Below are 13,640 nucleotides of genomic sequence, written 5' to 3'. Positions count from 1 at the left end.
CAAATAAATTTCAGTGTATTTTTTTTTCAATTATATAAGTACTTAGATGCTTCCATGATAAGAGGCACAGTTCTGGGTGCTATGGAGAGTACTTAAAAAAATGAGACAGTCCAGTGTAGGAGGTGGGCCATGATAAAAAGTAATAATTGTCATACCAAAGTTAGGATAAACCACTAGGAAGAAAAAGATTAAATCCAGATGAGCTCAGGAAAAGCTTCTGGATGGAGATGGTGTTTAGACCAACCTTTGAAGGATGGCAGTTCTGTTTTGAGTCACGTTTTTAGATAATCTATATCAAACATCTGATAAACATTTTTCTACTTTGTATTAGTTAATATATCTGAACTGTGCTTTCAGCATTCCTGGCTCTACTTAGTTTAGTCAGCCCTACACAGGTTTGTTTTATGAGCTAAGTGTTTTCAGTTTTACATAGCATACTGTACTATTTTTCTTTCCTAATTTAAAAATTTTATTTTCTGATTCTGCACCTGCCCTTGTTCTTAACCTGAAAATTCTTCTTAAACTTTCACAGTTTTTCTCCTTTTGAAACAGATTCTTATGTTTTCATTCCTTATACATAGGCCTGTTTAAGGAGTTCTTCTGTAACCTCTGTTATATCCTCACTCCCAACATTGTTTTGATTGGAGATCAAAGAAGCAGCAAAGCCAACTTTTCTAAACTCTGATTTCCATCCATCTGGGCATTTTAAATTGGCATATTAACTCATCCTAGTAACTATTAAGACTCAAATATTTTATAACTATTGTAACTATTCTGGCAAAGTAAAAACATTCAGTCCAACAGAAAAAGTGAAAACTCTTCCAAGATATAGAAATAATTTCCTTGTGTCTGTAAGTTTTTCAATGGTATAAATGTTATCTTAACTTGAAAATATACTAACTTAAAATATATCACAGAAAAAGTTATAATAATATTATAGAGGATAGATATTTTGAGTTGACTGACAGACTCATTGGAATGTTTTCAATATTATTGCAATGGAAATTTTACTTATAGTTATGAAGGTACTACCACAAAATGAATAAATAAATACCAAATTCTCTCTGTGCTCCATAAGGATATTTCTTATGATAAAATAATTACTTTGCTTACTTTCATAGTTGGTAAAAATCTTGCTCAATGCAAGTTTTCTAAACAATTCTTCCACTGTATTATTAATAGTAATAGTTCCTGGTTTTCTTTCTTTGATTCACATGAAGCACTAAAAGAAAGGCCACAAACTCAGAAATCACCCTATAACAGGCAGCATGACTTGGGTTCTACAACCTTTTCCGTGAGACAGGAAGCAATTGAATGTCTCCATGGCTTTACTGAAAGTTTTTATAAGTCTAGACAAAAACTTACACAGAAACTGTTTGCAGCCCTGTAACTACAGGATGGATGTGTGCAGAATCACTCTCCGTGGAGAGTCAGTAATTCCAATTAGACTCCTGATCTCTGGGAGTAGACCATTTATTTGTTTGTAACTTAGTTACAATTCCAAATATTTTTAGGCCTTGATTTAAGCTTCACTAAACTGAAGATTTCATAAACTAGTAAAAAAGCCTTGGTGTATTATGACTTCATTTTATACTTTAATCCACTTGTAACACTGTATTATAAATTGACATTTTGATATTTTCATGTTTTGATTTTTTTTAATCTACATGCAAATAGATTTTATTAACATTTAAATAAGATGACTATTACATAGAAATGCATGGTATTTGAAATGCTTTTCATAAGATCAGATTATTTATTTTAAAAAAACCAATCTCTATAAAGATAAGGACAAAGTATTAGGCAATAACCAAGCTGGCTTTGTAAATCATCAGTAGAGTTTTGTAATTAATTGCCCATTCATACATTTGAAATTGCCTCTTAAATAAAAGGAGCAACAAATCAAACCTATTTGACTTTTGGTAAAGTTTGGTTTAATCCTGTGTGCTGTATCTGTCATTAAATCAGTATTTTAGACCTAATAACGTTGAAATGGGTTATCAGAAGAATAGAAAGTTATCTTAACTAGGATAAGCGACAGAAAACAATCATGGCTATTTTAGGTAGAAAGTGATAATTCAATATAAGGACACGAAAATTCTCTTGGAATAAGTCAATGCCTCCAAAGTTTCTAGAAACAGAAAATGATAGTTTTCAAACTCTTCATTACCCCTGCATACCTGCTATATGACATCTGCTTAACTGTTTTCACCCCAAGCAAATTAACTTCCTTTGCTTCTGTCATCTGGAGGGTTAGTGGATCATAATCTTCCATGTAATAGGTCCAGACTTGGTCTTAATTCTAAGACCAAGGGAGAGACTATTGTTAGCTGTTTGGTACTTTCTCCTGGCCCAATTATTTTTAAAGAGAGGCCAAGGTCATGTTCTGCCCAAACATAATGGGGCAGTGTGATGTGGGATACAGTGCCTGTCCGTATCAGAGATAGTTTTGGGGAAAAGTCAAATCGTGGTGAACTGGGAAGACACCCAATACAAAACTAAATCATAATTATGATCATTATCAGATTTTATCAGCACATTAATGAAAACACTTTCATAACTATTTTGAAAGGACCTCTCATACAAAGAGCTTTCCTGTCGATAGAGAAACATAAGATTAGGTAGATACGATTCTTACTTTCAAAGTGCTTATAATTGGATGTTTGCAGTACTTGATAATTTCTCTAATTACCTCACTGTCTACTATGAGATCATCATATATTCATGGTACAAAATGAATATTTACTAACTTAAAAAGTAATGAATATTTACTTTTAAGTGTACACCCATGGTTATATGTATATGTTACTAATAATGATTTCAGTAGACCAAGCAAACAGCAATAAGGGGTAAAATATTTAAGATGTCAGGGAATCATTAACTTAGTAAGTAGTGTGATTGCTGTTTTACAGATCCAGGATGTCTGTAAGATACAGAAGAGTTGATTCCATAACTATTCTAAAAGGTCAAGAAAGCCAGCTTTTGGTAGTCCATCAACAATTTTGTTCTAATTGTTTTTTAAAATTGTTAGGAAATAAGATCTATACAAAAGTGTGAAGGTGTAGGGAAAGTCACCTCTGGCGAGGCAGTAGCTCCCTTTCGGTCCCTTACTCTCACCTTGTAAAGCTGACGCCTCAGCCCCAAATCGTCCATGTCTTCACATCTCAGAGTGAAAGACAAAATCCGCCCAATGGTCCCAAGACCCCACAAAATCTGCTCCTTCCTCTTGGCTCTCTGAACTGATCTAGAACTTTCTCCTGCCCATACTGCTCCTGACACACTGCTTTTCTCGCTGTCCTTCATTCTTGGAGCTTTTGCATTTGCTGTTCCATCTACCAGAAGTGCTCTTTTCTCAGATTTTTGCATGGCCCTGGCCCTCATTTTCTTCAGGTCTAAAATAACAACACAGCCACAGCCCAGGCTTTTCTATCCTACCTGCTTTATTTTTCTCTGTATCTGGCATGCAACGTATTCACTCAAACTAAAGCATGAGGGACTTAGTTTAATCTAATTACAATTTTTTTTTGTCATAGAGAGAATTTTAGGTCATTTTATAAAAACATAGAACTTAGTGAAGTTGTGAAATCATGTTGTGAGATCTTTTTTTTTTTTTAACATCTTTATTGGAGTACAATTGCTTCACAATGGTGTGCTAGCTTCTGCCCTACAACAAAGTGAATCAGCTACACATATACATATGTTCCCATATCTCCTCCCTGTTGCGTCTCCCTCCCTCCCACCCTCCCTATCCCACCCCTCTAGGTGGTCACAAAGCACCGAGCTGATGAGATCTTTTAAAAGTGTTAGCTTCTTACCAGTTTGGAAGAGTTTATGAGCGATCTACCCTAAAGTTAGTAAATGAGTTGTGATTACTTCACATGGTCATGATACAGATGGTTGGCAAGTTTGGGGATGACCAAGTGTCATTCAACAGGCAACGGAGTGTATGAGATTTGGAATCAGAAGAACAGTGTTCAAATATTAGTGTTGCCACTTCCTTGCTTGTAATGTTGGGCAAGGTCATAAAATAGTACAGAAGATATTAGTAATGGAAGCTTAAAATATATGAATAAATAAGTGAAAGGACTTTTGTAAACCACTTAAACTTATTTATTAAAGGGATGTAGAACTTATAGTATCTGGCTTACTTTGTTGTAGTGAGGATGAGATAAAATATAAAAATGCTCTATAAAGTGAAAAACAATATATATTATTATTATTACTCTTGGTAATCAGGAAAGTAATAAGGTAAACACATAACTGAAAAAAGTTTATACAACCTTGTGTGGGTAGAGATGCTGGTCAACACATTGACATGCACAAGTCTAATAACAATATAATTATGAAAGTATAATAATGAAAAACTAATAATAGTAATATTTCTCTCAGATGACTATGTGCCAGCCACTGAACTAAGAATTCTACAGCATTATCTCTTTGAGTAATTACTGCAATCCTATGAGGCAAGTGACTATTATTATTCCAACTTTGCAAATGCAGAAAATGAAAGAATAAGCAGCCAGAGCACATAGCTAGTGAATGCTTCAACAGTGGCTGGAGTTGGTCAGTTTATTAATCATTTGGTATTGTACACACTCATATTGATATGTTAATCTAAACCCATAACGATATGTACCCTTCATACAGCCAATTTCCATTTCATTTTTGAAAGTGGAAATATGAAAGGTAAACAAATTAACATTTGTTAGGATTCAAAAACAAATACACAAATTCCTACACACATAAAAAAAAAAGCTGTTGCAATGAGTCAGAAAAGCATGAGGTCAGAAGTGTTTATATAAATTTTTTTTTCTTTATTTTTATTTTTTTAACATCTTTATTGGAGTATAATTGCTTTACAATGGTGTGTTAGTTCCTGCTTTATAACAAAGTGAATCAGCTATACATATACATATATCCCCATATCTCCTCCCTCTTGCGTCTCCCTCCCACCCTCCCTATCTCACCCCTCTAGGTGGTCACAAAGCACCGAGCTGATCTCCCTGTGATAAATTTGAAATAAATATACAATAGGTTACATCCTCAGTGGCACTGGTAAATTTTATTGCAGGATGTGCGTCTTAAGGAATTTGCAAATAAAAGCCCTCAGGAGTTCCGGCCCAGCTGTCCCTTGCAGACCATAATGGCTCTTTGGCCCTGCGTTCCTCCAGAGGTCACTGCACCATCTGCCAGGCAAGGCCCCCAGGTGCTGAGGGCAGACCCTCCCTCCCCCAGTGGTGACCTCTGTGCACACAGTGCCTTCCTGGGTCTTAAGAGAGAATGATCCATCAATATAAGTGAGCTTTCTGCTCCCATAGAATTCATAGAACACGCAAGGAGGTGATTATAATTATCCAGACTCTAGAAATTCCAATATGTCTCTTCTCATGCTTGATTATATGAAAACTAGTAATACAAATTGCTGAAAAACTACTGTGAATGAGGTTGAAACCCGAGGTCTAGAATGTAACAGAATTGCCACTATCTTCGATTTTTTTTTATCGTCTGAAAGATCAGCTCCACCGTGAATAACTTTTAGGGGTTGGCTACTAAGTAGTTTTTTTTCCCCCGTATGATTTTTAACTTCAACGCTGATGGCAAGAAAGAATTAAATGATTTAAGGGGGTGAAAAAAAGTATTTACAGGGGAAATAGCCATGTGATTGTGAAGGAGCTCTTACATATTAAACGGGACAGTTTTGTCTCTCGTCTCATAGCTACAGAAAAAACAGGAAGTATTTGGAAGGGAAAAATGAGGGTTGGGAAGAGGTGAGGGTGGGACGTCTGGTTTGTCTGTGTGAGACTTCTTACTGGCACTATGCCCAGAAATTTTTTCTTACCCCTTTGAAAGACAGAGGCTGTATAAAAAGCTCTAAAGAGATTGATTTTCCTGAGAAAAGATTTGAGACAGGACAGTCAGGGCAAGTCAGGCTGGTACCGGCCGTGAGACCAGACCAGACCAGGTGCGGGATCCTGGTCAGTGCTGTGAAAAAGGCCAGGAGGAACAGCGAGGTGAGATGCCCAGAGAAGGCACTGACCCTGAGGTCCTTGGAGGACATGGGGGTGGGGGCAGATAGAAAAGGCAGCTTTGGGAAGTGGGAGCAGGGGAAACAGTAGAAAGGGAAAACACCTGTTATTTTAAGCCAGTGATTAATGATCACAAGGAATTGGAGACTTGGAGATGAAAAATAAATGTGAGGATTTACCTAACGGAAACAATGAAATATACACAGGTATTTATGTACAGGAGAATTTATTGCAGTATTATTTATAATATTGAAATTTTTAAAGTAATCTGTATGTCTATATACATATATATGATACAGAGAATATATATTGTATACATATATATGATGTATATGTGAGTATGCAAATATCATAGAATACATAGCCATTAAAATTTATTTTCTAATAATATTTTAAGTCTAAATAAGTATATTAAGTTTAAAAATTCATAAAGCAGCATTTACCCTTATATATGTATGATATATATAAATATGTCATACATATACATACATGTATACACATAAGTGAAGAGAGAAGTGAGAGATAATGAAAGAATACATCAAAATGTCAACAATGATTTTCTTTAGATAATGGAATTGCATATGATTTTAATTTACCTTCTCTATGCTTTTTGGTGTTTTTCAGATTTTTTTACAGTACTGGAGTCTGCCTTTATATTTTGTATTTTCTTAATTTGTATCACTTATGAACAGTTTTTTAAAGTTTTCAATAAATACTGGATATTATTTTTTTAATTAGTTTTTATTAATTTTAATTCAGTTTCTTTTTTATTAAATTAAAATTAAAATGCATATCACTTTCAAGTAGCACACTTAGAATAACCCCATTTTTCTTTTTTCTTTTTTAATTGGAGTATAGTGGCTTTACAATGTTGTGTTACTTCCTGCTGTACAGCAAAGTGAATCAGTTATACATATACATATATCCACTCTTTTTTAGATTCCATTCCCATATAGGTCATTACAGAGTATTGAGTAGAGTTCACTGTGCTATTCAGTAGGTTCTTATTAGTTAAGTAAAGCATAAAGTTCCCCTGTTCCAGTTCCTCTCAAGCCCCTGTAATCTTTTGAGTCACATCTCTTGGTGGCCCCATATTTATCCATGTTTGTTTTCAATTCTTGTATTAATTATTATCAGGATTCTAAATAATATGTTTATATTTTATACTAGTTATTCTACATATGCCTCTGATTCTTTCTCTACTCTTTATTGAGCAATCCCACTCCTGGATATGAATCCGGAAAAAAATGAAAACACTGTTTCGAAAAGATACATGCATCCCAGTGTTCGTAGCAGCACTACTTACGTTAGCCAAGATATGGAAGGAACCCAAGTGTCCTCATCAACAGGCAAATGCTATATATATATATATATGCTATATATATATATATATATGTATATACAATGGAGTATTACTCAACCATAAAAAAGAATGAAATTCTGCCATTTGTAGCAAGATGGGTGGACCTAGAGAATATTATGCTCAGTGAAATAAGTCAGACAGAAAAAGACAAATACCATATGATATCACTTGTATGTGGAATCTAAAAAATAAAGCAAACGAATATATAGAGCAAGACAGAAACAGACTGTGGTTGCCAGTGGGGGAGGGAAGGGGGAGGGGCAAGATAGGGGTATGGGATTAAGAGATACAAACTACTATACATAAAATAGAAGAGCAACAAAGATATATTTTACAGCAAAGGGAATTATAGCCATTATTTTGTAATAACTTTTAATAGTCTATAAAACTTTTTATAATCTATAAAAATACTGAATCACTATGCTATACACCTGAAACTAAAATAATGTCATATATCAACTGTACTTCAATTTAAAAAAAGTCAATTTGTGTCATCAGGGTTGTGTTCTTTCTGGAAACCCTAGGGAAAATACATTTCCTTGCCTTCTAGCTTCCAGAGACCACTTATATTTCTGGTACATGGCCACATTCTTCTTGATAACCAGCCAGAAACATCTCAGATCTCTCTTTCTGACTCTGACCTTGACTTTCATGCTTCCCTCTTTCACTTATAAGGACTCTTGTGATTACAGTGGGTCTGTCTGGATAATCCTGAATAATCTCTACATCTCAAGATTATTAACTTAGTCACATCTCTAAAGTCCATTTGGCATGTAAGGTAACAAATTCACAAGTTCTGACCATGAGGTCATGAACATCTCAGGGGTCATTGTTCTGCCTGCCACCATGGCTAAGGATAAAACCCCAAATTTAATTATGTGATTTGCAAAATTACAAGCTAGTTAAATGCCTGACTCTCGAAGTCTTCCATAACAAGGATAGGAACTGGTCAGAAAGGAATGTGATCCTTAGACTTGGAATGGGGATATTTGGGCAGACATAGACAAGCCTGAGAAACACTTCTCCCAACCCCTCCAAGCCACCCTTGCTAGAAGCTGCCACCTCCTCACATGTCTAAGTAAACTGCCTCCCTTTCATTAAAACCTTTCTTCAGTTGTTTGTTACCCGGGGAAGGCCTCTTATCCTTCCTTACTTTTTCTACCACTTCTCAGTGGTTTCACGTTCATAAAAAAATCAGATCTCAGAATGTCCCAGAGGGAGAAAGGATTTGGCACATATACCACTTAGGAAAAAGAGAGTGAATATGCTAAAGAGCTCACAAAACTTTGCTAATATATTTCAATAAAAATCTGGGGAATACAGGCATAAATGATTTCTGATGATGGTGGTCAAATATGATGGGACGTAAGGTTAGACGTGTTTGAATTAAGCCATTGGTGCTCTCATTGTGATTCTAGTTTTTTGGGCTTTTTTTTCTTTTTGGCCGCACAGCATGTGGAATCTTATTAGTTCTCCAACAAACAAGGGATCCAACCCGGGCTCTTGACAGTGAGAGCATGGAGTCCTAACCACTGGACCACCAGGGAATTCCTGTGATTCTAGTTTTAATGTATAAATTTTGAGTAGCAATCAGTGACAGTTTGGTTGGTTCACTGAAGCCCTGTCTCAATAACGACCTCTATTCAGTGTGCCTGAGATGCTGGAACTTCCCTGGCATGCTTTAGAGGAGGAAATTCAGACGCTCAGGGAGATGGGAATCTTGAGGTGGATCAATCATGTGCAACATATTCAGCAACCATCAACCATATCCACGGAGGGGATTCAGAAACTTCCCTCCTGAAGACACTAGGAAACACATGGGTACAGGGAGCTCAGTGGCGGCTGTCCTGTGCAGGCTGGGGATGGCAGTTGGGAGATGGTGCCACAGTACTGAATTCACTGATTGCAGTAGAAACCAGAGAACGCCACAGAGGCAAAGAACAGATAGTAACATCTAACCTTCAGAGAGAAGATGGGAACAATGGGAACAATTACTATAATAGAAAGAAGAAACAGTTTCTGATCTAGAAGGATCCATGGTTGTGACTAGTGTTAATCACTGTGTCCCTAAGAATAAAATATATGAGGAAACATATAAAGTGTATCCTGAGGAATATGATCAAACAAAACAAAACAAAACTCTAGGTCTGGTGAGTGGAAAAGTGACTTGAGTCACTGTAGTGGAAATTCATAACTTCAGACCCAGTTTCTGAACGTAAGCCTGTGCACCTGAAATGAGAGAAAATCTGGGTCCTCTGGCATAAGAACCTGAGATAGGACCACAAATTGTATAATTTTCTTATATTCCTCAGGTAGTTCCTTAGGAGTTCCTTGCATGGCCACGTGCTTTGGTAATGTTTTCTCACTTTAGGATTTCTTTTTGATATTTATGCAGTACCACAGAAGTAATTTTTTTAGAAAGAATACTAGGAAGCATGTCTTACCTTACATATCTGAATATGTCTAATATATGCTTTTACACTTGAAAGCTAGTTTATTAGCTGATTATAAAACTTTGGATCAAAATATTTTCCCTAGAATGTTTCTTCTTCCCTAAGAAATTTTGAAGACACAGGAATTATAGTGTTCTTTAGTTGGATGCAAATCTGATTCTTATTAAATTATGGGTAACATGGCCTTTCTCTCTTCCAGCATTGAGATTTTTAGAGGGCTTAATTGACACACCAAGGCTACCAGCTAAGGAGTTCACCAAGAAGAGAAATTGGCATAAATTTGTATATTATAAGAAATGAAATATTGTAGCATCCTATGACTTGTGGTAAAATTAAGTGGCTTATGAGATTTCAAATTGTTTGTTAATAAAATCTTTCTTTATCTGATACTTAAGAGATTGTGTTATTCCTGTAAGAGTAATCTGTAATCAACTAAGAGTTTGCTAACAGTACATAAATGTACGCTGGCTTCAGCTCCTCTCCCCCTCCCAAAAGTCTAATATAGTAGGTCTGGAGCCTGTGTGTTTGCATTTTTAACATGTATCCCAGGGAATTATGATCTTCAAAGTTTAAAGATCATTTTTGTATATTTGTCCCAGTAAAACGTGCCATGTAAGAGGCACTCAGTGAATATTTTTGAAAGGGAGGATAAATGAATGAGAATGAAGGAATAAAAGCAAATTTAAAGGGAAACCAAAGTCTGAGACCAGTTGCCTCTGTGAGTAATGTTTTATTTCTAAGTCTGCATATCTGGTGAGCCAATAGAATATGATAAATAGTGCAGTGTAGTATTGTAGCAGCAAAGATATTTCTACCTCTCTGAATCTCCATCAACAAAATGGTAGCATTTCTCACAAGGTTCAAATTAGGAACTGCTTTAGCTAATTTCTGTCAATCTCTCAGCACATAATAGGTACTAAATAAATGGTGGCTCTTATTCCAGAAAATACTTCTATCTTATATCTTTGACATAAATTCAATGTCCTTACTTGACACTGTTGAGCAGAATATGTATCTTTTCATTCGAACATGAAGACCAAAGTCATAAAATGAATTCAGATATATGCTAACCTGAGCATATTATTTTCAATGACATTAATTTTTCTCACTATAGCATTGCCCCTTTGGTGCTGGCTGAGCTATAGAAAGCAAGAAATAGGCTTGTGGGAAAAAAGAGACATATCCTAATGAGATTTAGGTCCCTTTTTTCCCCGCATTTTCTATGGTGAGCATTGATTAATTACGATGAGAAAAAGTGTTTCTAAAAAACATAGGAGACTCAGCTCAAATGCAACTGCCACTCAGACTTCACTAGATTTTCCAATTTATACTCAAATGATCCCACATTTTGGGATCAAGACTTGGAGGGATCTTTGATAACAAAGTTCTCTTCAATCTTGTATTTCCCTCAACTCCACAGGGTCGACCCCAGGGCCCAGGATGAAGAGTCCAGTCCAGTCCAGTAAGTGTGCATGCAGATCAGAAATAGTACACTCACCTAGCTTTAAAACACCCAAGATGCTGTGCCCTGAATTTTAAACAATGCATGTGACTTGGTGCATTTTGGTTTCAAGTTCAAAGGCATCAGTTCAGTTCTGTGGGTTAGCAGTGAGCACATCTTTCAAGAGCTGCTTGATCCCCTCAGACATGGAAGTCCTTCATTCCTGGAGATGTGCAACTCTGTCTTTCGTTTTTCTAGCAGCATCTCATACACAGGGATGATCTCAGTCCCCTGTTTAACAGAGGCCCCCAGGAGCTCCCCGGGGGGAATTTTGAGTCGAGTTTCAGAATCTGGGTAAGCAATGGGTGGGCACAAGTGTTGGAAGCAGCTGGATTCTAGTAAATTGACAATAACGATCAGGAAGTAATATCAGAGCAGATGCTTTAGGTAGTAACAATTGGAGAAAGTCAGCCTGAAAGATTTGCCCATCTCCTTAAGTGTATGATCTAGTCATTAGTCATAGTAAGCTATTGGGCAAATAGTCATAGGCTCAGACATGTGGCATCTTGGGGACAAAGAGTTTTCCAGAGTCACATTAAAAACCTGAAGGATGCTATGTAATCTTTTTTTTTTTAATAAATATAATCCTTCCTTTATTTGGGGGGGGGGAATTTTTGAATTTTATTTTATTTATTTATTTTTTATATAGCAGGTTCTTATTAGTTATCTGTTTTATACATATTAGTGTATACATGTCAATCCCAATCTCCCAATTCATCCCACCACCACCACCCTCCCACGACTTACCCCCTTGGTGTCCATAAGTTTGTTCTCTACATCTGTGCCTCTATTTCTGCCTTGCAAACCAGTCCATCTGTACCATTTTTCTAGATTACGTATATATTCATTAATACACGATATTTGATTTTCTCTTTCTGACTTACTTCACTCTGTATGGCAGTCTCTAGATCCATCCACGTGTCTACAAATGACCCAATTTTGTTCCTTTTTATGGCTGAGTAATATTCCATGGTATATATATATATATATATACCACATCTTCTTTATCCATTCATCTGTTGATGGGCATTTAGGTTGCTTCCATGACCTGCCTATTGTAAATAGTGCTGCAATGAACATTGGGGTTCATGTGCCTCTTTGAATTATGGTTTTCTCTAGGTATATGCCCAGTAGTGGGATTGCTGGATCATATGGTAATTCTATTTTTAGTTTTTCAAGGAACTTCCATACTGTTCTCCATAGTGGCTGTATCAATTTACATTCCCACCAACAGTGCAAGAGGGGTCCCTTTTCTGCATAACGTCTCCAGCATTTGTTGTATGTAGATTTTCTGATGATACCCATTCTAACCCGTGTGAGGTGATACCTCATTGTAGTTTTGATTTGCATTTCTCTAATAATTAGTGATGTTGAGCAGCTTTTCATGTGCTTCTTGGCTATCTGTATGTCTTCTTTGGAGAGATGTCTATTTAGGTCTTCGGCCCACTTTTTGAGTGGGTTTTTTTTTTATTATTGAGCTGCATGAGCTGTTAATATATTTTGGAGATTAATCCTTTGTCTGTTGATTCATTTGCAAATATTTTCTCCCATTCTGAGGGTTGGCTTTTCATCTTGTTTGTAGTTTCCTTTGCTGTGCAAAAGCTTTTAAGTTTCATTAGGTCCCGTTTGTTTCTTTTTGTTTCTATTTCCATTATTCTAGGAGGTGGGTCAAAAATGATCTTGGTGTGATTTATGTCAAAGAGTGTTTGTCCTATGTTATCCTCTAACAGTTTTATAGTGTCTAGTCTTACATTAAGGTCTTTAATCCATTTTGAGTTTATTTTTGTGTATGGTGTTAGGGAGTGTCCTAATTTCATTCTTTTACGTGTAGCTGTCCAGTTTTCCCAGCTGAATTTATGGAAGAGGCTGTCTTTTCTCCATTGTATATCCCTGCCTCCTTTGTCATAGATTAGTTGACCATAGGTGCATGGTTTTATCTCTGGGCTTTCTATCCTGTTCTATTGATCTATATTTCTGTTTTTGTGCCTGTACGATATTGTCTTGATTACTGTAGCTTTGTAGTGTAGTCTGAAGTCAGGCAGCCTGATTCCTCCAGCTCTGGTTTTTTACCTCAAGACTGCGTTGGCTATTCAGGGTCTTTTGTGTCTCCATACAAATTTTAAGATTTTCTGTTCTAGTTCTGTACAAATGCCACTGGTAGTTTGATAGGGATTGCACTGAATCTGTAGATTGCTTTGGGTAGTATAGTCATTTTCACAATATTGATTCTTCTAGTCCAGGAACATGGTATATCTCTCCATCTGTTTCTGTCATCTTTGATTTCTTTCATCTGTGTC

Source organism: Eschrichtius robustus, chromosome 18 (genome assembly GCF_028021215.1).
Source record: "Eschrichtius robustus isolate mEscRob2 chromosome 18, mEscRob2.pri, whole genome shotgun sequence".
NCBI lineage: Eukaryota > Metazoa > Chordata > Mammalia > Artiodactyla > Eschrichtiidae > Eschrichtius > Eschrichtius robustus.
The sequence above is the reverse complement of the archived record's forward strand: the minus strand, read 5'-3'. Positions refer to the sequence as shown.